The following is a 26,245-nucleotide window of genomic DNA, read 5'->3' on the forward strand; positions in this document are numbered from 1 at the left end:
TTACGAAAGGTGAGGAAGGCCCAACATTGTCCACTTGAGTTAAAAGCCGACTATGGTATCCAAAGCTTGGTACATCTTCTTTTTCAATATATAATTCTAAAAATCGATATTCTGAATATTTCAAAGGAAAGGTCAGCATTTCTTCGACATCTTCATTGTCATCAATTGAAACTAAGATATATTTGCTCTGTATTAACTATCCCGACAGATTAGGAGATTTTTATTTCTATTTTATTTTATATTTTTCTTTGTCTACAGGAATACTGCTGTATAAATGATCCAATAATTCTTGACGTGATAATGATGAAGATACTCTAATCATCCGATTTGCAGGGTGACTATACTGCACACCAGTTTCATTATTCTGTATCATGCCATCATAATACAATAGTACACGAACTCGAGTACTGGCCATTTTCTCAAAGAAACCTACGATAAAATCAAAATCAAAATATTTAGTATTACTAATTATTTTATCGTTTCAAAAGATTTATATGATACATGCATCATATCATCAACAAATAGGTACAGATAGATCCTATCTCATTCGAAAATTGCATTAATTCTATAGATTAATTATATTAATCAAACGATATACAAAAAAGATTGAAAAAAATTTCGGTAGTATTTTTCCTTAGTTCTCCCCACACGACTCAAAATGTGTGAGGAGAACTAACGAAAAATACTGTCCGAAATTTCTCTCGAACCCTCCGCATATCATTCGAATAATGTAATTATCTATAGAATTAAATGCAATTCTCAAACTATCTAAACTGGACAATCAATTGATCAATGTATATATTTTACGGTATCCGTACAAAAAAAATATATTCAAATATATATTTTATACGGATATCGTAGAATATTCTACATTGGTCAATTGACGGGTCTAAGTTTTTATGAAATGCAATATATTTTAAAATTTTTAAATTATGATCGAATCGAATTTTAAAATACATATGAATCTAATGAGATAAAAATAAAAAATAATGAGATAAAAATAAAAAATAAAAAGATTGAAATAGACGGCCCGCCGCGGGGGGCCATCGCGGGGCTGCCGTCGGGGGCCGTCGTGAAGCGGCCACCGGGGCCCAATGGGGCTCGCCGCCATCGCGGCCCATCGCCTGGGACTTGCCGTATCCCACCATCGGTCCCGCCGCCGGGGAAGGGGAGGGTCAGGGCCTGCCACAGGGGGCCGTCGCCGCGCCCCGGGACCCGCCGCCCAGCCCCCCGATGGGGCCCGCCGTCCCGACCCCCGCGGGGCCCGCCCGCGGCCCATCATCGGGGCCAGCCGTCGGGGCCCACCGTCGGGGCGCATGGGCCGCCGCCGGCCGTCTGTCGCCGGCGGCCAAGGAAAAAGAGGGGCAGAGAGAGGAAGAGAGAGGAGGAAGAGGGAGAGGAGGGGCCAGCCAAGGGAAGGGGACCGTCGGGGCCCGCCGCGGGGGGCCGCCGCTGGGCCGCCGTCGGCCGTCTATCGCCGGCGGCCAAGGAAAAAGAGGGAGAGAGAGAGAGGAAGAGGGAGAGGAGGGGCCAGCCAAGGAAAGGGGCTCGCCGCGCGGGGCCGTCGTCGGGCTGCTACCGACCGCAGGGACCATCGGGGCCGCCACCGGCCGTCAGTCATCGGCGGCCAAGGAAAAGGGAGAGAGAGGAAGAGAGAGAGAGGAAGAGGAAGAGGAGGGGGCCGGCCAAGGGAAGGGGAGGGCCGGGGCCTGCCGTTGAGGCGCGTGGCCTGCCGTCGGGGCGCGTGGCCCGCCGCCGGCCCTCTGTCGCCAGCGACCAAGGAAAAAGAGGGAGAGAGAGAGGAAGAGAGAGAGAGGAAGAGGGAGAGGAGGGGGCCGGCCAAGGAAAGGGGAGGGCCGGAGCTCGCCGCCGGCCCTCTGACGCCGGCGGCCAACGAAAAAGAGGGAGAGAGAGAGAGGAAGAGGGAGAGAGAGGAGGTAGCTCACCGTCGTCGGAAGCTCGCTGCCGTGCCGCCGTGCCGCCGGAGAGACGCCGGAGATTGCCGGAGAAGAGGGAGAAGAGGGAGAAGGGGGAAGGGAGAGAAGAAGGGAGAGAAGGGGAGAAAACACCATTCCCTTTGGCGTTTTCTCCTTTTTTTTCTCTTTTTCTTTTTTTTGGTTTTTTTAAATTTTTTTTATTTCTTTAATTATTTTTATGTAATTTTTTAATAAATAAAATTAATTAAAAATGGAGATAGTAATTTGAATGATAATTTTTTATTTGAATTAAAGTTAATTTTTTTAATTTATAATTATAATTTTTATTTTTTTATTATTTTTTCCTCTTTTATTCACTTCTTTTATGGCATTTTTTTTGGAATTCAATTTAAAATTTTTATAACTTCAAATTATAATTTTAATTTTCTTCCATTTTTATCTTTTTGACATTTTATTAGATATTTTTTCCTTTATTTAGATTATTTTTTAAATAATTAAATTTAAATTAATTTAGTTATTTAAAATGATATTTTTTATTTTAATTATAATTAGAATTTTTATTTCTTAAAATTTAAAATTTTATTTTTGAATTAGAATTACAATTCCTATTTTTTTCAATTATATTCTTTTCCTTTTTTTCTTTTTTTTTTTTATGGTATTTTTTATTTTTTTACAATATTTTTTTCTTCAGATATTTTTTTTAAAAAATAATTTGAAATGAAAAAAGTAATTTGAAATCATATTTTTTATTTGAATTAAAGTTAAAATTCTTATTTTTTTAATTTTAATTTATAAATTTCTTTTTTTCATATTTTTTTCTCTTTTTCTCACTTTTTTATGGCATTTATTTTTCTTTTATCAAAATTTAATTCAAATTAAAAATTTATTTTTTTAATTTAAAATTATAATTATATAATTTTTTTATTTTTTTTCATTTCTTTCTATTTTTATGAAAATTTTTTATGCTATTTTTTTAATTTGTTTGGAATATTTTTTAAATAAATTAATTTGAAATGTGGAAAGTAATTTTAAATGATATTTTTTATTTTAATTAATTTTAAAAATTTTATTTTTTTTAAATTTTAAATTATAATTCTTATTTTTTTTCAATTTTTTTAAATTTTTGACTTTTTAATCTCACTTTTTATTTTTTTAATTTTTTTATTTTTTTGAACATTTTTTTTAAAAATTAATTTGAAATGGGGAAAAAATTTGAAATGATGTTTTTGAATTAAATTTAAAATTTTTATTTTTTTAAATTTAAAATTATAATTTTTATTTTTTTCACATTTCTTTCACATTTTTTCTTTTTCTATGATATTTTTAATTTTTTAAATTTTCAAGATTTTTGTTTAGATATTTTAAAAAAAAAATTAATTTGAAAAGAAAAAAATAATTTAAAATTATCTTTTTTATTTGAATTAAAAATTAAAAATTTTATATTTTAAATTTCATTCAAAATTAAAATTTTTGTTTATTTATAAATTTAAAATTATAAAATTTTTTTTCCATTCTTTTTCATTTTTTTCTTTTTTTTTGGAAAAAAAAATTAGAAAATACTATTTTGAATGGCGTTTTTAAAAACGCTATTAAAAATAATATTTTTTATCTTTTATTTTTTTTTGGATGACGTCTACGTGAAAATTGTGGGTGACATGGCATCGATAAAATGTAATTCAAAATGACTTTTTATCATTTTTGCATTAGATTCATAAATAAATTAAAAATAAAATTATTTAAATAAATAATTTTTTTTTTATATTACTTAAGAAAAAGACTCGCAGGCTTTCTCTATCGAGCCTGCTAATATAGCAAGTTTGTGGTCCTAGATTCGTTTTTTTTGGGTGCAAGGCAGCTTGCATGATTGCCAAAAAAAAAAAAAAATCGTCAATCCTATATAGAAGAACAAAATTGCCATAATGGTTTCATTGGGCATTTCAAGACGGTGATATCATATTATCACAGATCTTTTGTGGGTTGGAGCAGCAGAATGTTCATCTCCTCTTGGATTTTTGACGGCCCGAGGAGGAATGGATGCCGCTGGTTGTAACAGCCAATTAAACAAACAAACCAACAAGCAATCGCACAAAGAAACAAAAAGATCCACTTGGCAGTTGGCGCTTGGAAGTCGGAGCAGAGAACGCCGAAGTCAAAAATCTGCCGGGTCTTTTCAGAAAGTTCCAACTCTCCCTATCATCTGTGGGCCTACTGGATCAGCTGGAGCCATTACGCCACCCAACACCAAGGCCATCAATTCATTATCTAATATCTACAAATTAAACAGTATGAGAACCATGGGAAAAGCACCGTGGATCCGCTTTTGTACCCGTGCCCAAAGGACCATTCGTCTGGTTCTGATGTCTTGTGCAAGAGATCAGTGACCAGTCCTTTCCGAATCGAACTTGCCGGGGATTCCAACCTTCACGCATTACTTCGCCATTGGCCAAGAATCACAAGATACAGGAAAGGAGTGAAAGAGAGAACGAGAGATGGTTTTTTTTAAGAGAATAATATATTTTATTTTATAAGTTTGGCAGATTTTTGGAAAGGAAAGTCCTCTCTCCTATCCTTCAATGCGAGCGGAAGGCGTGCAGCTGTCACTTTCTATTTTGGCTGGGGGACGTGTTGCTGTCTTGAGCCCAGACGACCCCCTATCTGTGTGGTCAGTCCTACTACTTACGGAAGGCGTTTTAAATCTTAAAATCCCATCGCTTCTCCGGAGGAATGAGGAATCCCTCTCGAATTCTCAATCCCTAATTCCCTATCCTCCCATAAAACCAACTCAGATCCCCACCCCCCCCAAAAAAAAAAAAAAAAAAATAGACATGGCATTGGAATCAGACGGAAAATTGCAAGAACAGCAAAAGAAGGATGGAGGATCGTCTCATCCTCTATCCCCTTATCGATACAACTCCCCTTTCGTCCAGGTTTGCCTGATCGGACTGGTGTGCTTCTGCTGCCCGGGCATGTTCAATGCCCTCTCCGGCATGGGTGGCGGCGGCCAGATCGACCACGAGGCCGCCGACAACGCCAACACCGCCCTCTACACCACATTCTCCGTCTTCGGCGTCCTCGGCGGCGGCATCTACAACCTCCTCGGACCCCGCCTCACCCTCCTCGCCGGCTGCTCCACCTACGTCCTCTACGCCGGCTCCTTCCTCTCCTACAACCACTCCCACCGCCAGCCCTTCGTCGTCTTCGCCGGCGCCCTCCTCGGCGTCGGCGCCGGCCTCCTATGGGCCGGCCAGGGCGCCATCATGACCTCCTACCCTCCTCCCCGCCGCAAGGGCTCCTACATCTCCCTCTTCTGGTCCATCTTCAACCTCGGCGGCGTCATCGGCGGCCTCATCCCCTTCATCCTCAATTACCACCGCAAGGAGGCCGCCTCCGTCAACGACGGCACCTACATCGCCTTCATGTGCTTCATGGCCGCCGGCGCCGCCATCTCCCTCGCCATCCTCCCCCCGGCGCAGGTCGTCCGCGACGACGGCACCCGGGCCACCGCCATGCCCTACTCCGACGTCCGCACCGAGGCGGTGGAAATCCTCAAGCTCTTCGCCAACTGGAAGATGCTCCTCATCGTCCCCGCCGCCTGGGCCAGCAACTTCTTCTACACGTACCAATTCAACAACGTCAATGGAGTCATCTTCACTCTGAGGACCAAAGGGCTGAACAATGTGTTCTATTGGGGCGCGCAGATGCTCGGGTCCTTCGGGATCGGATACTTCCTGGACTTCAGCTTCAAGAGCAGGAGGACGAGGGGCTGATGGGGATCGGGGCCGTCGCGGTGCTCGGGACGGCGATTTGGGCCGGCGGGCTGGCGAACCAGCTGAGGTATACTAATGGGAAGTGGGAGGATCCCTTGGATTTTAAGGACTCCGGGGGAAGGTTCGCCGGGCCGTTCGTTCTCTACTTCAGTTATGGGCTGCTGGATGCCATGTTCCAGAGCTTGTGCTATTGGGTCATTGGAGCGCTGGCTGATGATTCCGAGACACTTAGCAGGTATCTTTTTCATTCTTTGCACTAAATCAGATGATTTAAATTAATCGAGAAAGGATATATGGAATTAGAAAATAAAATATTAAAAAACTGGATAGAAATATCAGCCAAGGCCGTCTAAAGAGTATACATGATGCTATCCCATCGGCAGCATTTGCTTCTCTATAAATATACGAAACCCCAAATGATGATAGCGATCGTAATAGTCTTCAGCAATCCTATACAAAAAGGACGAAACCTATCCTATTTGTTTGTTCATAAATCGGAAAGCCAGCTGATAATGGTCATAGAATCGGCCTACAAATAAATCTATGAAGCTCGTAATGTATATATAGCATAATGTAGATCTTTCCATGCTGCTCCTAACTCTACATCCGCACTTGCTAGCTTCATGTTTATATTTTCCTTTGAATTGAACCTGCTATTTATCATATAATTTTTCTTTCTTTGTCTTTCTAGACTTTCTTCTATCTATTGTGTTAAAGTGATCATTTTATATAAGGAGAAAATCCAATGATATCTTCTCTGTCTACTAAGATTGAATGGTCTAATTATCAAGAGTAGAATCATAGGATCATTTGATGAATCATGCATAAAGTAAACGGGATCATGCTATGGACTTGGCCAGAAGATCGGGGTTAATTAATCTCATGGAACAGAGCCAAAAAAAAAAAAAAAAAAGTATGAGATTTCGGTAATTTCTATCGCTCCATGCGCTTTCTGATCATCTACGGGTGTTAAATTGTGACAGATATAGTGGATTCTACAAGGGAGTGCAGAGTGCCGGCGCCGCTGTTGCTTGGCAAATTGATAACAGGAAAACGCCTCTGCTGTCGCAGTTGATCGTAAACTGGTCCCTCACTACCGTCAGCTATCCCTTGCTGGTGGTGTTGGTGTTGATGGCAGTGAAGGACGAGGACACCACCGCCGAGGATGGAGAGAACAAGATGCCGAAGTTATGAACAAGGGGAGCAATCAGGAAAGACTGGATGAGAGCTGTTTCTTTGCTTCTGCTCTTCTATCCATCACAATGGTAACGCTCGTCTGACAGGTACAGAGGACCTGCAATCTTTCGGCTGTCGAAAATTGTGGTAAATGTTTCACAGGTAAAAGAAATCGTGGCAAATCTGTACCTGTTGGCTTATGGATATCAGTCAACTTTTAGCTTTTTTTTTTTTTTTTTTTTTTGAGAAACAGTCAACTTTTAGCTTCAATTTTAACATAATACAATCTCTCGTAAACTGTTTCTACTTTCCAAGTTTTAATTTGTACGGATCTCAAACCTTTGATTGAAATATTTTGCGACCCATGTATAGCTCTGAACTATGATCTTTTTTTTCTTTTTTTTTTTTGTTGGTTGGTGGTGGGGGGTAAGAACTATGAAGTTTTAGCAAACCCTTATTTGATTCAAACGGCTTTTCATCTTGATCGGACCTATTAGATCCTATTTCCACTAGTTGGAAAAGGCCCAGATTCTAAAACGCTTGAACGAATTTTTCCTATTATTTTGTCCTGAGTAATTCTTTTGTCTCATCACCTTTTTTTTCCCTGAAAATGATTGATAATTCTCCCATTGTCTGTTACTCAGAAGTCAAAAAGAGTAGGTCCACCCATACTTGACTCTGAGTTTCATACAGGCAAATCTGAATTTATATAAATCTAAAAACCTAATCATCTTTGAGGCGATGGCCTGGTCATGCCTGCAGATTTGTGGTGATTAGATTGCAATATCTAATCCTGGGTTTTTGTTAGAAATTTGATCTTAGTTCCTCACCATGTAAATTATACCATTAAAGCTAATGGACTGTTTTGAACTGCCAAAAAAAAGCCTATGGCAGCGATGGGTCAGACTTGAGTCAAGCTTGGTAATATCCAATTATGAGTCCAAATTATGTATGTAAAATCCAAACCTAAAGCCACCCAATCATTTCACAGAAGAAATGATGAAAAAATATCTTGCTAAGGATTGAACTAGATTTTGTTCTGTTAAGCATCCTTCTATAATCCTTCTTAGTTAGCGCTGGTTAATTATTGGTTTGCTCTCTTTCTAATAAATTTGGGATGGAATTTGGAACTCCATTCAACGATCACCAACAATGTAATGGGAACTTGTTGCTCCTCAGGATGGACCTCAGTGGCATATGTAGTTGTGATAAATTGGAATATGGCAACTCTCTATGGGAACAGAAATGTGTCGGCCAGCAGGCTGAAATTGTATTGTTAGCAGATCTAAAATAACCGAAACCCGGAATTTCTGAACCCAAATCCTCTCTCCTCCTCGATTCTCCCATTTAAAAACCAATCCACCCAGGTCAATTCGATGAAGCATACAGTTGGAGAGCTAATAAAACTCAACCATGTGCATGATTGCAAGAATTTCCAGCAATCGGAGTCCGAGATTATTTGAATTCTTGTCTGAGTTGGATCACCATTTTATTGGTAACATTCTGATGTTTTGACGTTGAAGGTGTTTTGTTTGCTATCATTATGGTGGGAAAGCCCATGACAAATTTCCTCATAATTGAAAGCTAATACGAAAGCAAAGGAGAAGAAAGAGATATTAAAAAAAAAATCAAAATAAAATTATAAATATATTCTTCAATTTTAGTTTAATTTTAGAATAAATTATAGGAACACTCTTTCAATTTTAGCTCAATTTCAATTACATCCATATACTTTAAAAAGTATCAAACTGACCCTTCAAATAATAGATATATTCAAATGTGGTCCAGCTATCCATCTCCATTAATAAAATTTTTTAAAATTATAAAAATATCTATCTCCTTCCTACTTTCTCCTCTCCGATTGATCCTCTCCTCTATGACCGACATCCTTCTTTCTCCCTCTTTCTTCCTCCTTCTCTTCTTTCTCGTCCTCTTCTTTCTTACCTATTTTTCTTCCTCCCTTTCCTCCTCTTTCTCCCTCCTCCTTTCTTTTCCTCCCCTTTCTTCACTCATTCTCTTCCTCCCCTTTCTTCTCCACTTTTTCTACCCATTCTCCTCCTTTTTCTCCTCTCCTTCCTTCCGATGCACTTCTTCTCCTCATCCTTTTTCTCCAAGCCACCCACAAACTATCCCTCTTTATGGGGCCTCCTCCATCTCGTCCATTTTTATCTTTTTCATCTTCTTTCTCCCCATCCTCTTCTCTTCCCTTTTTTCCTCCTTCACCCTATTCCTTGCCGGCGACCTCTCTTCCCTCCTCCCCTTTCTTCTTATTCTCTTTCTCTTCCAAACCAACTCATGAGCTCTATTCCTTGAGATGGCCCTTTTTAAATCCGCCTCTTCTCACCGACAAAAAAATCTTTCTCCTCTCCTTCCTCACTCATTTCTCTTTCTTTACGATGGCTCCATCGATCTCTTTTTCTTCCTCATCTATTTCACCTATTCATTCTCTTGTTCCTCCAAACCGCTCATAAGCCATCCCCTTCATGAAGGCCTCTTTCACCTACACCCTTTTCTGCCGATAACCCATTTTTTTTCCTCTTCTTCCTCCCCACCCTCTTCTCCTTCTTATCCTCCTTCTCCCTAACCCATTCCTTATCTGCGACCATTCTCCCATCTTTTCCTTCCTCCTTATCTACTTTTTTTTCTCATATTTTTTCTCCTCTAAGTTCATCCAGAATAAAAGGCATTTTCGTTTATTGAGAGAGAAATCTAATATCATCTATTGATAAAATAAATGATTGGATCACATTAAAATATATCGATAACTAGAATGACCAGTTTGACATTTTTAAAATATAGAAGGTATAAGTGAAATTGAGCTAAAGTGGAGGGAGCGTTCCTATAATTTGTCCTTAATTTTATTTATACTTATATACTTTAAAAAGTGTCAAACTGATCGTTCTAGTTATCGATATATTCTAATATGGTCCAGCCATTCATTTTACAATAGATAATTCGATTATACTGTTTGTTTCGTTACTTTCACAGATAATACTGCATTACATATAATGGAGCATTATCTGAAAAAGAGATAATCTGATTGTCTAGTAAGAGGTGGCTATGTGATTATATGTAACCTGATAATTCTACAATCTGACAACAAGATAACTTCAGGATCAAAATATCTTCATTAAAATAAATCAAAATAAATTATGGGTAGTCCTATTTGGTGAAAATAGAAAAGAAAACGTAATGGATGATGTCACAAAAAATGGTTGGCTCAAAATTAAGTTGTCCCTCTAGAAAAGAGACAATAATCAATAAGTAAGGATGAAGATATTTTGAAAAAATTAGCTTATATTCCATGTAATCTAAACTGTATATCAAACACTGCAATGTAGAATTTTCTATAATTTTACAACAGTATTACTGGACGTACCAAACACTGTAATATAAGATTTTCTGTAATTTTATCAGGTAATCACATTCCCTCTGCAATCACATTACCATAGCAACATTACCTATGTGATGCACCAAATGCCACCTAAGTGTTTGGAGTTAGGTTTATATATAAATGTTTAAATGCTAGAAGTAGCTTATCAATCATTATACAAACAAGTGCCAATTAGATCTTGGTAGCTAATATAGTTGATAGATTATTAAAGGATCTAGAGTTTGAATCTTTTTATCCACTTATTATACATATAATTTATAAAAAATAAAAAAATATATCTCAAATTTTATTTGCAAACTTGTAACACCAATTTTTCGCTGATTATGCTTTTGATGAACGTTTTCGTCAAAAATATTTCTGATAAATAATTTGTCAGAAAAATGGTCACAAAAATTTTTATATTTTTTGAACTTTTTTTAAAAAATTCTAATAGATTTTATGATGGACTTGTTTTTGATAAATAATTCATTAAAAATTTGTCAGATATTTTGAGACATTAATTATGATTTGTTGCTCTTTTTGTGATAAAAATCTGTCAGTGATCCATCAGAAATTTTTAATAGATCACATCTGTCAAAAAATATCATTAATGAAGTCCTTATTTCTAGTAGGGTTTGGCCATGGCCGAGCTATTGTATTTCGGCTGACCTTATTCGACATAAGTGGAAGGTTTGATCTTCGATTTCCACATAGATTTTCATATCTTACAACCACTAGGAATAGTTGGCATTGAAGCAGATAGGTCAATGGACAACTACAAAATCTCGGAAGATCGGGCCAGAAATATCGAGGGATGATACGCTCGAAATCATCAAGATAACCTCCTATACTTTTGTCCTCTCACGGCTCTCACATCTATCTATAAATAGAGGCTAATAGAGACCCCTAGATCTGCAATCTCTCTATCTCATGCCCACTTCTTTTCATCTGTTCTGAGTTCTTGACTTGATCATCGGAGGATTCTGTTGGAGTCAACTTGGATCAAAATTTTTTCTGTAAGTCCGACCACCATGATCCTACTATCATCATTCAACTCCCACCATGTTGGTCTCCAAGTCAGAAATTCATAGTAACAATTAGTATGGAGCTTTTCATCAAAGTTACCTCAGTGCTTAACGATCTTGCTGTAATGGATGCTACTAGTTGTATCTATTTCAGGCACCGTCGATCAAATAAACAAGCGAACAATGGCAATCGTCTGATATTGAACTTTCCCAAATGCCTAATGCCTTACTGATGAACAAAATAGAAAATTAATCTCTGAAATTACATCAAAAGAAATAGAAGAGGCTGTGTTCTCTTTGCATTTGGATAAATCTCTGGGACCAGATGGATTCCAACCTTTTTTCTTTCAAGCCTTTTGGAATCTCATTAAACCGATGGTAGTTGCTGCCACAAATTACTTCTTTCAAACTTCTGATATGCCAGTATCCTGGAAACAAACCTATGTTGTTCTCGCTCCTAAAATTTCTAATTCTTCTTTGGCTCGGCACTTTCGGCCTATCAACCTTGCAAATACTATTTACAAGATTGTTGCAAAAATTTTGGTTATGAGAATGTCCAAGTTTATTTCATTCCTCATTTCTCCCTCACAAACTGCTTTTGTTCTTGGTTGAAATATCATAGATAATATTCTTTTAACCTAGAAACTAATGCACTCGTTACGTATCGTGCCTCCGACTCATAGTTTGATGTTGATGAAAATTGATATGGAGAAAGCTTTTGACAAATTTCAGTGGCCTTATCTATGTAAGCTTCTAATGGCTTTCAATTTTCATAGCAAATTCATCTCTTGGATATTGGCTTGTGTCACTTATCCTCAGTTCACTCTAGCTAATTATTAATGGCTCACCATCCGATTGGTTTTCAATTTCATGTGGCCTTTGGCAAGGGTGTCCATTATCCCCATCTTTGTTTATTCTCGGCTTTGAGCTACTAACTATCTATTTGAATGGAGCCATATAGTTCAATCTTCTTAAAGCCTATAAGCCTCGACCTTATAATCCAGCCATATCACATATTTTTTTTGCTGATGATTATTTATTAGTAGCCCAAGCTACTGTCTGAAATGTTATTATCTTAAAATCTATTTTAGAAGCTTATTGTGTGCTCTTACAGGTCAAGCTATCAATTATTTTAAGTCGCAAATTATCTTTAGCCCCAAGATTCGATCATTTATAAAGGATCAAATTCTGCACCTACTGCAAATTTTTGTGGCAGGCAGAGTATGGAGGTACTTGGGCATTCCTCTATTTGCTACTCCTATGTCTTCTTCTGATTTTAATCATCTCAGAAATCAGGTAGATAGTAAAATTGTTGGATGGAAATGGAGATACCTTTCTTTTGCAGGTAGGATTATCTTGCTTACTTCGGTTCGATCATCTATACCTATTTATACCATGTCTTCAGTTCATGTGCCTTTTACTGTTCTCAATCATCTTGAGAAAGAATTCCGTGCTTTTTTGTGGGGTCACTCCTCTGATAGAAAGGGACTCCACATGCTTGCATGGAATAAGATTTGTAAGCCAACGAGGTATGGTGGACTTGGGTTGCATGCATTGAGGCTTAAACAACAGGCATGTACAGGCAAAATTGCTATCAATCTCATCGTTCACTCTACATCTCTTTGGGCTCAGCTAGTTCAGACTAAATATAAATTTGATGGCACTTGTTTTGGATATTCTAGGCCTCGCAAAAGTTCTTCTATATGGGGCAAAATTTGTGTTGCTGGTACTCAATTGCAGCATCATGTGATTTGGATGATAGGTTCAGGAAACTCTATTAATGCCTTACATGATCCATGGATCTCTAATATCTCATTATCCAGGCAGCCAACCTTTATAAATGTCGATAGTAATTTGGCGTCTGCCAAAGTTTCTGACTTTATAACGCTTGATCAACATTGGGATGATCGAGCCCTTGCTCTATGCTTTCATGATGACATCATACAAATTATCAAGAGAATTCTTTTAACTGTGCATCCTTGGCCGGATGCTCTCGGTCGGGCTAACTCTAGCACTACTATTGTCTCCTCCTCAGACATACTTTCAGTTATTCATGTTGGAAAAAGCAAATATTAAATATATTTGAAGAAATCGAAAGGTCATTTTGTAAACTTAATTGAAGTGGGAAAAACCAAGAGTCACATGGAAAAACCAAAAGTCACATGGAAAAGCCAAGAGTCACATGGAAAATCCAAGAGTCACATGGGAAGTCTAAATGATAAATTTATTAGGGGAGTCAAAAGGTCATTTCTTATACCTATAAATAGGTGGTTGTTGTAGAATTGACGTGGTGGTGAAGTGGTATCCAGAATAGAAAAAAAAGGAGAGGGTTTGTGAGAAAAAAGTTGTATTCTCCATTGTTTTATATAGTTTCTCATACTATTGTTGTATGTTCCACCACCATTACATATTCTATCAAAGTGGTATCAGAGCCCGGAGGTTGGAAATATGTCCAACAGCATGCAATTCTCCATTCCACGACTCACCACCACCAATTATGAGAATTGGAGCATCCAAATGAAGGCATTGCTAGGCTCTCAAGATATTTGGGAGGTTGTTGAAAAGGGATATGAAGAACCCCAAGATGACCGCGCACAAACGGCGGCACAAAGAACGGCGCTTGTCGATCAAAGAAAAAAAGACAAGAAGGCCCTTTATTTCATCTATCAAGGGCTAGATGAAGCCGGATTCGAGAAGGTTGCTTGTGCCACCAACTCAAAACAAGCTTGGGAGATCCTTGAGAACGCTCATAAGGGCGTTGAGAAAGTGAAGAAGGTGCGCCTCCAAATGTTGAGAGGCGAGTTCGAGACTTTGAAGATGAAGGAAGGAGAATCCATCTCGGATTACTTCACAAAGGTTCTTTCTAATGTAAACCAAATGAAAAGAAATGGTGAGAATGTAGAGGACAAGCGTGTGGTGGAGAAGATCCTAAGATCCTTGGATCAGAAGTTTGACTATGTTGTAGCTGCAATTGAAGAGTCCAAAGATGTGGACACTATGACAGTTGATGAACTCATGGGTTCTCTACAAGTCCATGAGCAAAGGATCTTGATGCGGAAAGAAGAATCCTTGGAGCAAGCCTTGAAGTGCAAGCTCACCATCAATGAGAAGAAGGATGGCCCAACTAGCGAAAGCAGTCAAATAAATCGCGGTCATAGTTATACCCACGGATACGGTCATGGACGAGGCCGTGGATGAGGACGAGGTTCCTTTGGACATGGCAGAGGAAGAGGAGGCACAGGAGTCTTACCTAATGAAGAAAGCACACAAGGTCCCTCTGGCGGAAGAAGGCAACGAGGTTTCTCAAGAGGAGGACGAAGGTATGACAAAAGTAAACTTAAATGTTATACTTGTGGTAAATATGGTCATTACTCCTCAGAATGTTACCATAATGAGAATAACCAAGTGCATGAGAAGGTCAACTATGCAAAGAAGGAGGAAGGAGAAGATGGTATCTTGCTACTAGCAGAGAAGGGAGAAGAAGGTTCCAATGAAAATATTTGGTACTTGGATACCGGTGCAAGCAATCATATGTGCGGGTACAAACACATGTTCAAAGAGTTAGATGAGACAGTGGAAGGCAATGTTTCTTTCGGTGATACCTCAAAAGTTCAAGTGAAGGGGATAGGTAAAATCCTAATTCAACTCAAGAATGGTTCTCAACAGTTCATTTCTAATGTTTACTATGTGCCTAATATGAAAATAAATATCTTAAGTCTTGATCAATTATTAGAAAAAGAATTTGATGTTGTTATGGAAGGTAGATATCTTTACTTAAGAAAACATGATCAGCTGATTGCAAAAGTACCTATGACCAAGAACCGAATGTTTATATTGAACATCAAGTATGTTATGACAAAGTGCTTGAGTGCATGCATGAAGGATGACACATGGCTATGGCACTTGAGGTTCGGGCATGTGAACTTTGGTTCCTTGAAACTCTTATCTTCGAAGGCGATGGTGAAGGGATTACCTCTCATTGAGGATACCCCTGAAGGAATATGTGAAGGATGTATTATTGGAAAACACTCAAGAGCTAGCTTTCCAAAAGAGTCATTTCATCAAGCCCGAAGGCCTTTGCAACTCATCCATACGGATATTTGTGGTCCCATCACACCGGCCTCATTTGGAGGTTGTCATTATTTTCTAACATTTATTGATGATTTTAGCAGAAAAACTTGGGTGTATCTCTTGAAGGAGAAACGTGAGGCCCTGGAGACATTCAAAAGGTTCAAAGCTCTTGTGGAGAACCAAACCGGGTGCAAAATCAAAGCTTTGAGATCAGATCGAGGAGGAGAGTTCACCTCGAAGGCATTTGAGGAGTTCTGCAAATCTCAAGGTATTTGGAGGACTTTGACTGCACCATACTCACCCCAGCAAAACGGCATAGCAGAAAGGAAGAATCGGACCATTCTTGACATGGTGAGAAGCATGTTGAAGACGAAAGAAATGCCAAAAGAGTTTTGGGCGGAAGCTGTGAATTGTGCGGTATACATTCTCAACCGCTGCCCAACAAAGAATCTTGAAGGAAGGACCCCTCAAGAAGCATGGAATGGATATAGGCCAGATGTATCTCATCTGAGAGTATTTGGTTGCATTGCCTATGCACACATCCCAGATCAAAGGAGAAGCAAGCTTGATGACAAGAGTTATCCTTGCATCTTTATAGGATATGATCAGAGATCCAAGGCATACAAACTTTATGATCCAAAGGCGAAGAAGATCCTCATAAGCCGTGATGTGAAATTCAATGAAGAAGGAATCTGGAATTGGGGCACCAACATGATAGAGGTGCAAGAAGAAGAAGAACAAGTGAAGGCTCAAGTTGAAGATCCCACATCACCTTCATCACCTAGCACGAGATCTCCATCTTCAAATGAAGAATCCAGAAAGACAAGAAGCATTCAAGATCTCTATGAGGTGACGAGTCCCCTTAATCTTATTTGTTTGTATGCTAATGAGGATGTAATCTCTTTTGAAGAAGCAGTGAAGAATGAAAACTGGAGGATGGCCATGAATGAAGAGATGAAGGCAATCCAGAAGAATAACACATGGAAACTTATTACTCTTCCAGAAGGTCATGAACCCATTGGAGTGAAATGGGTATATAAGGTAAAGAAGAATGCAGAAGGAAAGGTGGAGAAATATAAAGCTCGATTAGTAGCTAAAGGCTACAAGCAGCAAGCCGGAATTGACTACGAGGAGGTATTTGCTCCCGTAGCACGCATGGAGATCATTCGTCTGGTGATTTCTTTGGCTGCACAGAGTAATTGGAACATCTACCAGTTAGATGTGAAGTCGGCATTTCTAAATGGCTTTCTAGAAGAAGAAGTATATGTTGAACAACCCAAAGGGTATGTGAAGAAGGGACATGAAGAGAAGGTTTTAAAGCTAAGGAAGGCACTTTATGGTTTAAAACAAGCTCCAAGAGCATGGAACTCAAGAATTGATGGCTACTTCAAAGCAAATGGCTTCAAGCAATGTCCCTATGAGCATGCTGTGTATGTAAAGGAAAAAAATTCTAACATTCTACTTGTGTGTTTGTATGTGGATGATCTTATTTTTACAGGTAATAATCTACAAATGTTTGAGGAGTTCAAGCATGCCATGATGAAGGAGTTTGAGATGACAGACATGGGGTTAATGACATATTTTCTGGGTTTGGAGGTCAAACAATATCAAAAAGGAATTTTCTTATCTCAAGAAGGTTATGCCAAAGAAATCTTGAAGAAATTCAAGATGAAAGATTGTAACCCTATAAGCACCCCCGTTGATTGTGGAGCAAAACTGTCAAAAGAAGATGAAGGAGAGATTGTGGACCCTACTCTCTTTAGAAGCTTGGTAGGATGTCTGAGGTACATGACATGTACTAGGCCGGATATTCTATATGCAGTCGACCTAGTCAGCAGATTCATGGAGGAGCCCAAATTAATGCACTGGAAGGCAGCAAAGAGAATTCTTCGTTACATCTAAGGTACTATTACTGATGGACTATTTTATTCTCATCATAGTAACTTTGAACTTGTGGGCTATTCGGATAGTGATTGGGCTGGAGACATGGATGATCGGAAGAGTACTTCCGGATTTGTATTTTCTATGGGAGATGCAGCTTTTTCATGGATGTCAAAGAAGCAACCTATTGTTACTCTTTCTACATGTGAAGCCGAATATGTTGCTGCATCCGCATGTGTATCACATGCTATATGGCTAAGAAGCTTGCTGAAGGAAGTTCATTTTGAGCAAAAGGAACCTACCAAGATAAGCATTGACAGCAAGTCGGCTATTGCACTAGGAAAGAACCCGGTGTATCATCAAAGAAGCAAGCATATTGATGTGCGTTTTCATTCAATCCGGGAACATGTGAAGAACAAAGAAGTAGAGCTACTGTATGTGAAGACACAAGATCAAGTTGCCGACATATTCACTAAACCATTAGGAGCAGAGCTCTTCACCAAGTTTAAAAGTTCTCTTGGCATGATGAAGAAAGAACAATTAAGTTTAACGGGGGGTGTTGGAAAAAGCAAATATTAAATATATTTGAAGAAATCGAAAGGTCATTTTGTAAACTTAATTGAAGTGGGAAAAACCAAGAGTCACATGGAAAAACCAAAAGTCACATGGAAAAGCCAAGAGTCACATGGAAAATCCAAGAGTCACATGGGAAGTCTAAATGATAAATTTATTAGGGGAGTCAAAAAGTCATTTCTTATACCTATAAATAGGTGGTTGTTGTAGAATTGACTGGTGGTGAAGTGGTATCCAGAATAGAAAAAAAAGGAGAGGGTTTGTGAGAAAAAAGTTGTATTCTCCATTATTTTATATAGTTTCTCATACTATTGTTGTATGTTCCACCACCATTACATATTCTATCAATTCATTCATTTGATTCACCATCTGGCCAGTACTCATATAGATAGATTTGGCAGCTTTCGGTACCAATGAGAGTTAAATGTTTTGTTTGGAAGCTCATTTGGGATTGCCTGCCATGTAAGTCTAACCTTCATCATGGAGGGCTACTTCCTGACTCCTCAAATTCTTGTGATCTTTGTAGTGGTCTTGTGGAAGATATGGATCACATTCTTGTTACCTGTAGCTATGCTCAGCAATGCTGGACCAGCCTTGCCAGGAGCTTTGGCTTTCTTATTAGGCCTCATTCTTTGCCAGCTTTACTTGGATTGTTTGTCCATGCTCAGGTAGAAAAGAGGACCAAGGGAATGTTGTGTATCATGGCTTGGCTTCTAAGGAATGCTCGTAATGCCAGAATTTTTTAGCAACATACCATTCCTTCTTCGCAGCTGATTCGCCAACTAAAGTACTATATGTCGGATATTAATATGAGTTCCTTTAAGTCCCCTCCAAAGAACTGGGGTAACTATCATGTGCCACGGCGCATTTCTACTTTTAACTCCCTCACCTGGTTGCCTCCTCCCTTTGGGGGGTTAATGTTAAACTTCGATGCTGCGGTCACAACAGAGGCTGCTGGAATTGGTTTTATTATTAGAGATGCTTATGGAAATGTTCTCTTGGCTCAAGGTCGTCGAATTAATCCATGTTCTGTGCCTCTTGCTGAGGTATTGGCTGTCTGGTATGGACTCAATGTTGCTGCTATTTCATACAGTAGCCAGGTGCTATTTGTTCCAGGTGACTCTCTTACCGTAATTAGTTGGATCTAAAAACAATCTGCTGTCGATGCTGCAAACCTTTCTTATTACGAACATATCCTAGCTATTGCCAACCTATTTCCGTCCTGTACATTTACTCATATTTACCGGGAACAAAACCAAGCCGCTGACTGGTTGTCTAAAAGAGCTCTTATAGCTGACTGCTCCTATTCTTTGGGAGATGTCTTACCTCACTCCTTTGCTCAGATTATTCATCATGATCGAATGCAAATTACTGAATCACGGAGTGGAGCTTAATACTCAGGATTCTTCACTCCTTATTTGCTGGCCAGGAATCCATTTGTTGATTATGCTTGCTTTATCTTTTGGTATTCGTGCACTACTCCTTGGCACATTTACAGGGTAGACTTGCATGACCTGTTCTTGTTTATATTTCCTTTTTTCAGGACCTACCTAGACGATGTTTTAACTGATGGGCTCTGTGTCCCTATATTACTTGCCTCCTTTTGTATGCTATGGTATTTTGATTCGTCCTTTAATTATCTCCCAAATTATGTTCTTTATCCCTTTCATGCTGATGGGAGCTGCCCCTTATCTCGAACATTTATTATACATCAGCCATTGAAATTTTCTGGCCGTTTAAAATCAGAGGTTCAGGATTTTTTCTATGCACTTCCAGCTGCTGTATGGCTTCTATTGCAAGTGAAGAATATCTTACTTGGTCTTTCCTGCTTAAACCGACTTGCTGCTACTGTTTCTTTGTCCCAAATGATGTTAAATTGTACATGAGTTCTGATGGAATCCTTTATATCAGCGGCTTTTATTTGTTTTCAATTAAATATTCCAGAAGATGACTCATTGTTGCACATAGCTGATGGGAAGGGCCTTGCTTATATGCAATCTCAATTATTGAATTTTTTGGATGCTCTATATTTTCTCAATTTTGGTACCATACATGAGTGCATCTCATTGGTAAGAGGCTCGCAGTCTTGCCTCTTTGTCCTTTTTCTAATCGATAGATACACAAGGTTATCTGGAATAGGAAGCAGACCTCAGAAACTTATGCGCACGGCTCCTTCCATTTGGTTTAGCTCTACATGTTGGCTATTGACTCTTTTGGGATCCTCTTTAGTTTATTATACTACACACTGTTCAGCTCTATATGTTGCTTTGTTTATACTCACCTTTCTTCTTCAATCACCCATCGGTGGAGTGTTATTGTCGAGGTCTAATTATAGAGGAACATAACAACTGTTCTTTATACTATCGAGCTGCCAACATAGAAGGAACTCTTTCTTATTTTTCCTCTTACACAGAAACATATGCTCACTTTGTTTCCATATCTTTTTGTGCTATAAAGTTTCATATACTAGCTGTGTACTGACATACTTATCATTGTGGTATAGAGAGAGCTTCTTTAGTCCCACATTGATTATGAGTCAAAAAAAATATAGTTTATATAGATTGGAACCTTCTCTTTCAATATGAGGCGTCTTTTAAAGGACAAAATCGTGAGACTCTAAATGATCAAGGCCTATTGAAGCCTAAGGCCTACTGAAGCCTAAAGATGGTCATGAGTCAAAGCGGATGAGTCAAAGCGGACAATACCTCACGTATACGGAGACGACAGACATAAGCTAACCATCTGAGTCTATTCGATCCCTTGATCTATGACCACAACATTATAGAGAGGGCTTCTTTAGTCTCACATCGGTTACGAGAAAATATGGCTTATATGAATTGGAACATTCTCTCCCAACGTGAGGCGCCTTTTAAATGACAAAATTGTAAGGCTCTAAATGATCAAGGCCTATTGAAGCCTAAAGATCCATTGAAACCTAAGACCTATTGAAGTCTAAAGATGGTCATGAGTCAAAGCGGACAATACCTCACATATGCGGAGGTGACAGGCATAAGCCAACCATCTGAGACCATTCGAGGACTTCTTTAATTCCATATCGGTTATAAGTCAAGAGGGAATATGGCTTATATGGATTGGAACCTTTTCTCCCAACGTGAGGTGCCTTTTAAAGGACAAAACCGTAAGGCTCTAAATGATCAAGACCCATTGAAGCCTAAAGATCCATTGAAACCTAAGACCTACTAAAGCTTAAAGATGGTCATGAGTCAAAACGGACAATACCTTACGTATGCGGAGGCGACAGGCATAAGCCAACCATATGAGACCATTCGAGGGTTTTTTTTAATCCCATTTCGGTTATAAGTCAAGAGGGAATTAGTTTATATGAATTGGAACATTTTTTCCCAACGTGAGGCATTTTTTAAAGGATAAAACGGTGAGGCTCTAAATGATCAAGGTCCATTGAAACCTAAAGGTCCATTAAAACCTAAGGCTTATTGAAGTCTAAAGATGATCATGAGTAAAAGCGAACAATACTTCACGTATGCGGAAGTCACAAGCATAAGTAACCATTTATCTCTCATTTTGGAACATGTTGTTGTCTAGCTTTTGTGTCTGGTTTCTATATTTGCATTTTGCTCCCATTTCGGTTATAAGTCAGGAGGGAATTAGCTTATATGAATTGGAACATTTTTTTCCAACGTGAGGTATTTTTTAAAGGATAAAATGGTGAGGCTCTAAATTGATCAAGGTTCATTAAAGCCTAAAAGTCTATTGAAACCTAAGGCCTACTGAAGTCTAAAGATGATCATGAGTAAAAACGAACAATACTTCATGTATGCGGAAGTCACAGGCATAAATAACCATTTATCTCTCATTTTGGAACATGTTGTTGTCTAGCTTTTGTGTCTGGTTTCTATATTTGTATTTTGCACATTGTATTGTAGGTTTTTTTGGGATTTTGTATTTGAACAGTTGTGTGAATGAAAAAATTTATATATTTAAAAAAAAAAGATAGGAAAAAAAAAAGAAAGGAAAAGACAAACCAGCGAACAACCACACAAACAAACAAAAAGCTCCGCTTGACCCTTTTTAATATAATATATTTGTGGAGGAAGTGACTGACTCCCTCCGTTACTTCTCCAAATAAAATAAAATAAAATAAAATAAAAAACTCCACCTGGCTGTTGGCTCTCGGAATTGAAGCAGACAACGTCAGCTAGGGTCAAACAATCTCCACGGCCTTTCCAGAAAGTTCCACCTCCTCCCGTCATCTGTGGGCCTACTGGATCAGCTGTACCAATCACTCTACCCAACACCAAGGCCATCAATTCATTATCCAATGCCTACAAATTAAACAGTATGAGAAGCGTGGAAAAAGCCACGTAGATCCGCTTCTGTACACGTGCCCGAAGGCCTATTAGCCAGGTTTTAATGTTTTGTGCAATAGACCCTTTCTGAATCAAAGGTGCAGGAGATCCCAAGGTTCGCGGATTGCTTCGCCATTTTTTGGAATATAAAAGTATTTATCAAAATCAATTGGTGTCGAGGTATGACATGGACTCAGCGTAGCCCAAGTAGGAAAATTCTTCATCTAATTTTTCTAGAAATATCTGTTTTCCTGAGCCATTTCGAGGCAATCAAGCTGTAACAGGTATTTGAAAATATGGGAGCTGGGGAGAGTTTCAATGGAAAGAGTGAGAGGTGGTATTTTAATAAGAATACTATTTTTTTCTGATTGTATTTATAAATTTTAGCAAATTTGTAGGAAGGAAGGTCCTGTTCTCTTTTTTTTTCTTTTCTTTTTTTTCTTTACACCAAAATTAGAAATGGCAGATCGGATATGAATTAGATATAGGTCGGAGCAGATCAAATAGACATAGGGGTCAGATCGGATAGGATATATAAGAGAAGTTAGTCGGATCGGATCAGATTACATATGTGCAAACAATATAAAATCATTATAATTTTGAATGAGGGATATATAATAAGGTTATATCAGATCAGATTCGAGTTAGATTTTAATCGAGATATATTATTATCCATATTCGATCCGAATCTGCTTTAAGTATTTTTTCTAGAATCCATATTTGTTTTGAGTTCCAATCGGATCGAATAAAATCTATGTCATTCAGCTCAAGTCGGATCGGATACTTGACGGGTCGGCTAAAATTACGAACTCTAATCAAACTTCTATGGCTGGTACTTTCTATTTTAATAGAGGAATATATTGTCGTATTTTATCTCTGGATCGGGAACACTTTGCAATTGGGAGTCCCCCTATCTATGGTTAGTCTTGTCACTCGAAAAATATTTTCCTTTTTGGGTTCGGATTTTATCTTCCATGTGAAAGAATGATTGATCTTCTTCCACAACAAACCATTTAATCGCGATCTATATGAATCTCAAAGCAATCCCAATTTCATTCACACTACATAGCTTTTGGAGCTATCATCGCACGATCCAATGGTGGATTCACTCGAACGATGGTGAATCCTTCAATCGTATGAAAGATGGAATCTCTATCCTTTTCTAAGCCCATCTATCCTCCCTTTCCCTCGTCATTATGAAAACTTATCACTTCTCAAGATTCTTACTTATATTTTCTTTCCTATCCCAAATTTGTCATCTTGGTTGACAATGTGGTGTGACCACATGAACCTTAGAGTGATGTCCTAGAGATTATATAATGTCGATAAAATTAATAAAATCTCCTATAAAAGTAGAGTAATCATATCTACCATAAAATTTATTTATATTGATCTAACCAAATAAATCCATCATTATCGAATAATAAAATTTATAAATTCAAATATTCATCTAGTATCAAAAAATTAATTAACTAACTAATAATTCTGATGCTCGAACTCCACATCCAACCTATACGAGCTACGGATCCTGTGACTCTAGACAAAAAATGATAGATGAAGATGAGCTTTTTAGTCCAATAAAAATTTCTATGCACACCTATACTAATATAAAAATAATAAATAAAAACTTATCAAATAATTTTTATTTAGATAAATTCTATGCCCTAAAATACCACAATCATGCATAGCAACACATATCTTTTATTGCAATGAATCACATCACATAATTATCTCAAATTAGCATATATAGGATTTGATAATATTTAAGTTTTTAGCTTGGACTACTATTATCATATTTTCAGTCTATGATTGGAAATCAACAGTACTACATTTTGGCCCATGGCTAGCATCAACAGTATCATATTTTTGATTTATGATAGGACATTAATAATATGGTTAGTCCAGAATACCATAATCAACTATCCGCATATCATTTATTTTTATGCATATTAAATAAATATAATTTAAAATTTGATGCATAAGAGTATCAAATTCAAACAAACCAAAATCAACAACATATACTACATCTATACACTAAGAACCATATATCCTCAACAGATAATCATGTAATAACAATTATCATATACCATGCAAAGTGAAAATCATCAATGCTCGAAAATAGCATATATACATAGATGATCAATATCCAAAATTTTTTACATCTACTAGTGACAACTCAATGCAGTCCATACCTCAATTTAAGAATTGGGGTGTCAAGAACCTTGCTCAACATTCTTTTATCTTGTTCCCTTAAATCCAATCATCAAAAGAAATTCAACTAGTGGATTTAGCAATTAAGACCATCTACTAGTGTCCACCATGGGTTATCACTCAGTTCCTTTGAATTCTTGAAAAACACTTAAATCCACTAGAGAGAGAAAGGAAGAGTGAGAGAGAAAAAAGAGGGAGAAGAGAGAGTACTCTTTTCCCGGAGACTAGTAGTTGGTGACCCACAATAGTGTCCGATAGTGTCAAGGCTAGTGTCCCATGATGGCAAGGTGATGACCATGGCCGGCGTTGGTTAACAAAGACAAAAGAAGAAAGAAAAATAGGAGAATCTTTATTTATTACTATCTGATGGCTTGCTGGTCCAAATTATAGTAATGACAATGGCCATTGAGTCAGAGAAAGGAAGAGGAGGAGGTACCTCAATAACAAGGTCATTTAGTGACCTTTTCAGATGGAAAAATCCTAGGAATAGTTCGGCAAAATAGGTTTGAAATCTATGGTGATCGCTCGAGGATTCAATGGTGGAGTCCATAATAGGAGGAGGCTGCCCCTTTATAGATGAATGCTAGGGCTTTAGCCGAATTTAGCTTGCCATTGGACTCTCAGTATCTATTGGAGTTGGAAGAGAAAAGGACTCTTAATGGGAGTCCTCTTCTGCTCTAGCACATGCTAAGCACATGCAACCTATTGGTCTAGGTCTCTTTAGGCTGTCTTATGGCTTGGTTATCATAGTTCCTATTACTAGAATTCTCTCGGAAGGAAAAACATTATTGGTTGAACTAGGTCCCCATGTGATTTTTATAATAGTTCAACTAGTGATCGATACTACGAGCATTTGCGAAGTGAAAAAAAAATCGCTGATGAAAAAAATCTATTGTGATCATACTTTTCTCCAGCGGTAAAAGAGAGAGGACCCTCTTTCTCTTCTTCCTCCTTTCTTTTCTCTCATCTCTTTTGAATAGAATCCCCTTATGCCTCATCGAAAAAAATTATTGGTTGAACCAGATCTACCATGTTATTTCTGAATCAATTTAACCAGTAATGGATGAATCAGATCTATCATGTCATTTTTGAACTAGTTTAACCAGTAATGGATGTGTCTATATACATGGATGGAGGGAAAAGAAATTGTCGATAGAAAAAATCAATCACGAATATTATACTTTTCTCCAATGGTAAAAGAGAGAGGACATCCCTTTCTCCTCTCCCATATCATCTAGAGAATATCCCCTTGTGCCCCATCAGTATTTGCTCGAGCCTTTATTATCATTGCCATCTGCATTGGAGATATTATAAAAATACGTGAACTCTCTCTCGCTCTCCTTTTCAAACATAGCAATGGGAGACTAGTAGCAGATGACCCACAATAGTGTATGATAGTGTCAAGGCTAGTGTCCCACGATGGCAAGGTGATGACCATGGCCGGCGTTGGTTAACAAAGACAAAAGAAGAAAGAAAAATAGGAGAATCCTTATTCATTACCATCCGATGGCTTGCTGGTCCAAAATATAGTAATGACAATGGGCATTGAGTCAGAGAAAGGAAGAGGTACCTCAATAACAAGGTCATTTAGTGACCTTTTCGGGTGGAAAAATCCTAGGAATAGTTCGGCAAAATAGGTTTGAAATCTATGGTGATCGCTCGAGGATTCAATGGTGGAGTCCATAACAGGAGGAGGCTGCCCCTTTATAGATGAATACTAGGGCTTTAGCCGAATTTAGCTTGCCATTGGACTCTCAGTATCTATTGGCATTGGAAGAGAAAAGGACTCTTAATGGGAGTCCTCTCCTGCTCTAGCACATGCCAAGCACATGCAACCTATTGGTCTAGGTCTCTTTAGGCTGGCTTATGGCTTGGTTATCATAGTTCCTATTACTAGAATCCC

General features: G+C 38.3%; 1 pseudogene; it reads left to right on the forward strand.

The window, feature by feature from the left end:
- The first annotated feature begins 4,565 nt into the window (after positions 1-4,565).
- On the forward strand, positions 4,566-7,186 carry LOC140852644 (UNC93-like protein 1; annotated as a pseudogene).
- The last annotated feature ends 19,059 nt before the right edge of the window (positions 7,187-26,245 follow it).

Source organism: Elaeis guineensis, chromosome 11, assembly GCF_000442705.2.
Source record: "Elaeis guineensis isolate ETL-2024a chromosome 11, EG11, whole genome shotgun sequence".
Classification (NCBI taxonomy): Eukaryota; Viridiplantae; Streptophyta; class Magnoliopsida; order Arecales; family Arecaceae; genus Elaeis; species Elaeis guineensis.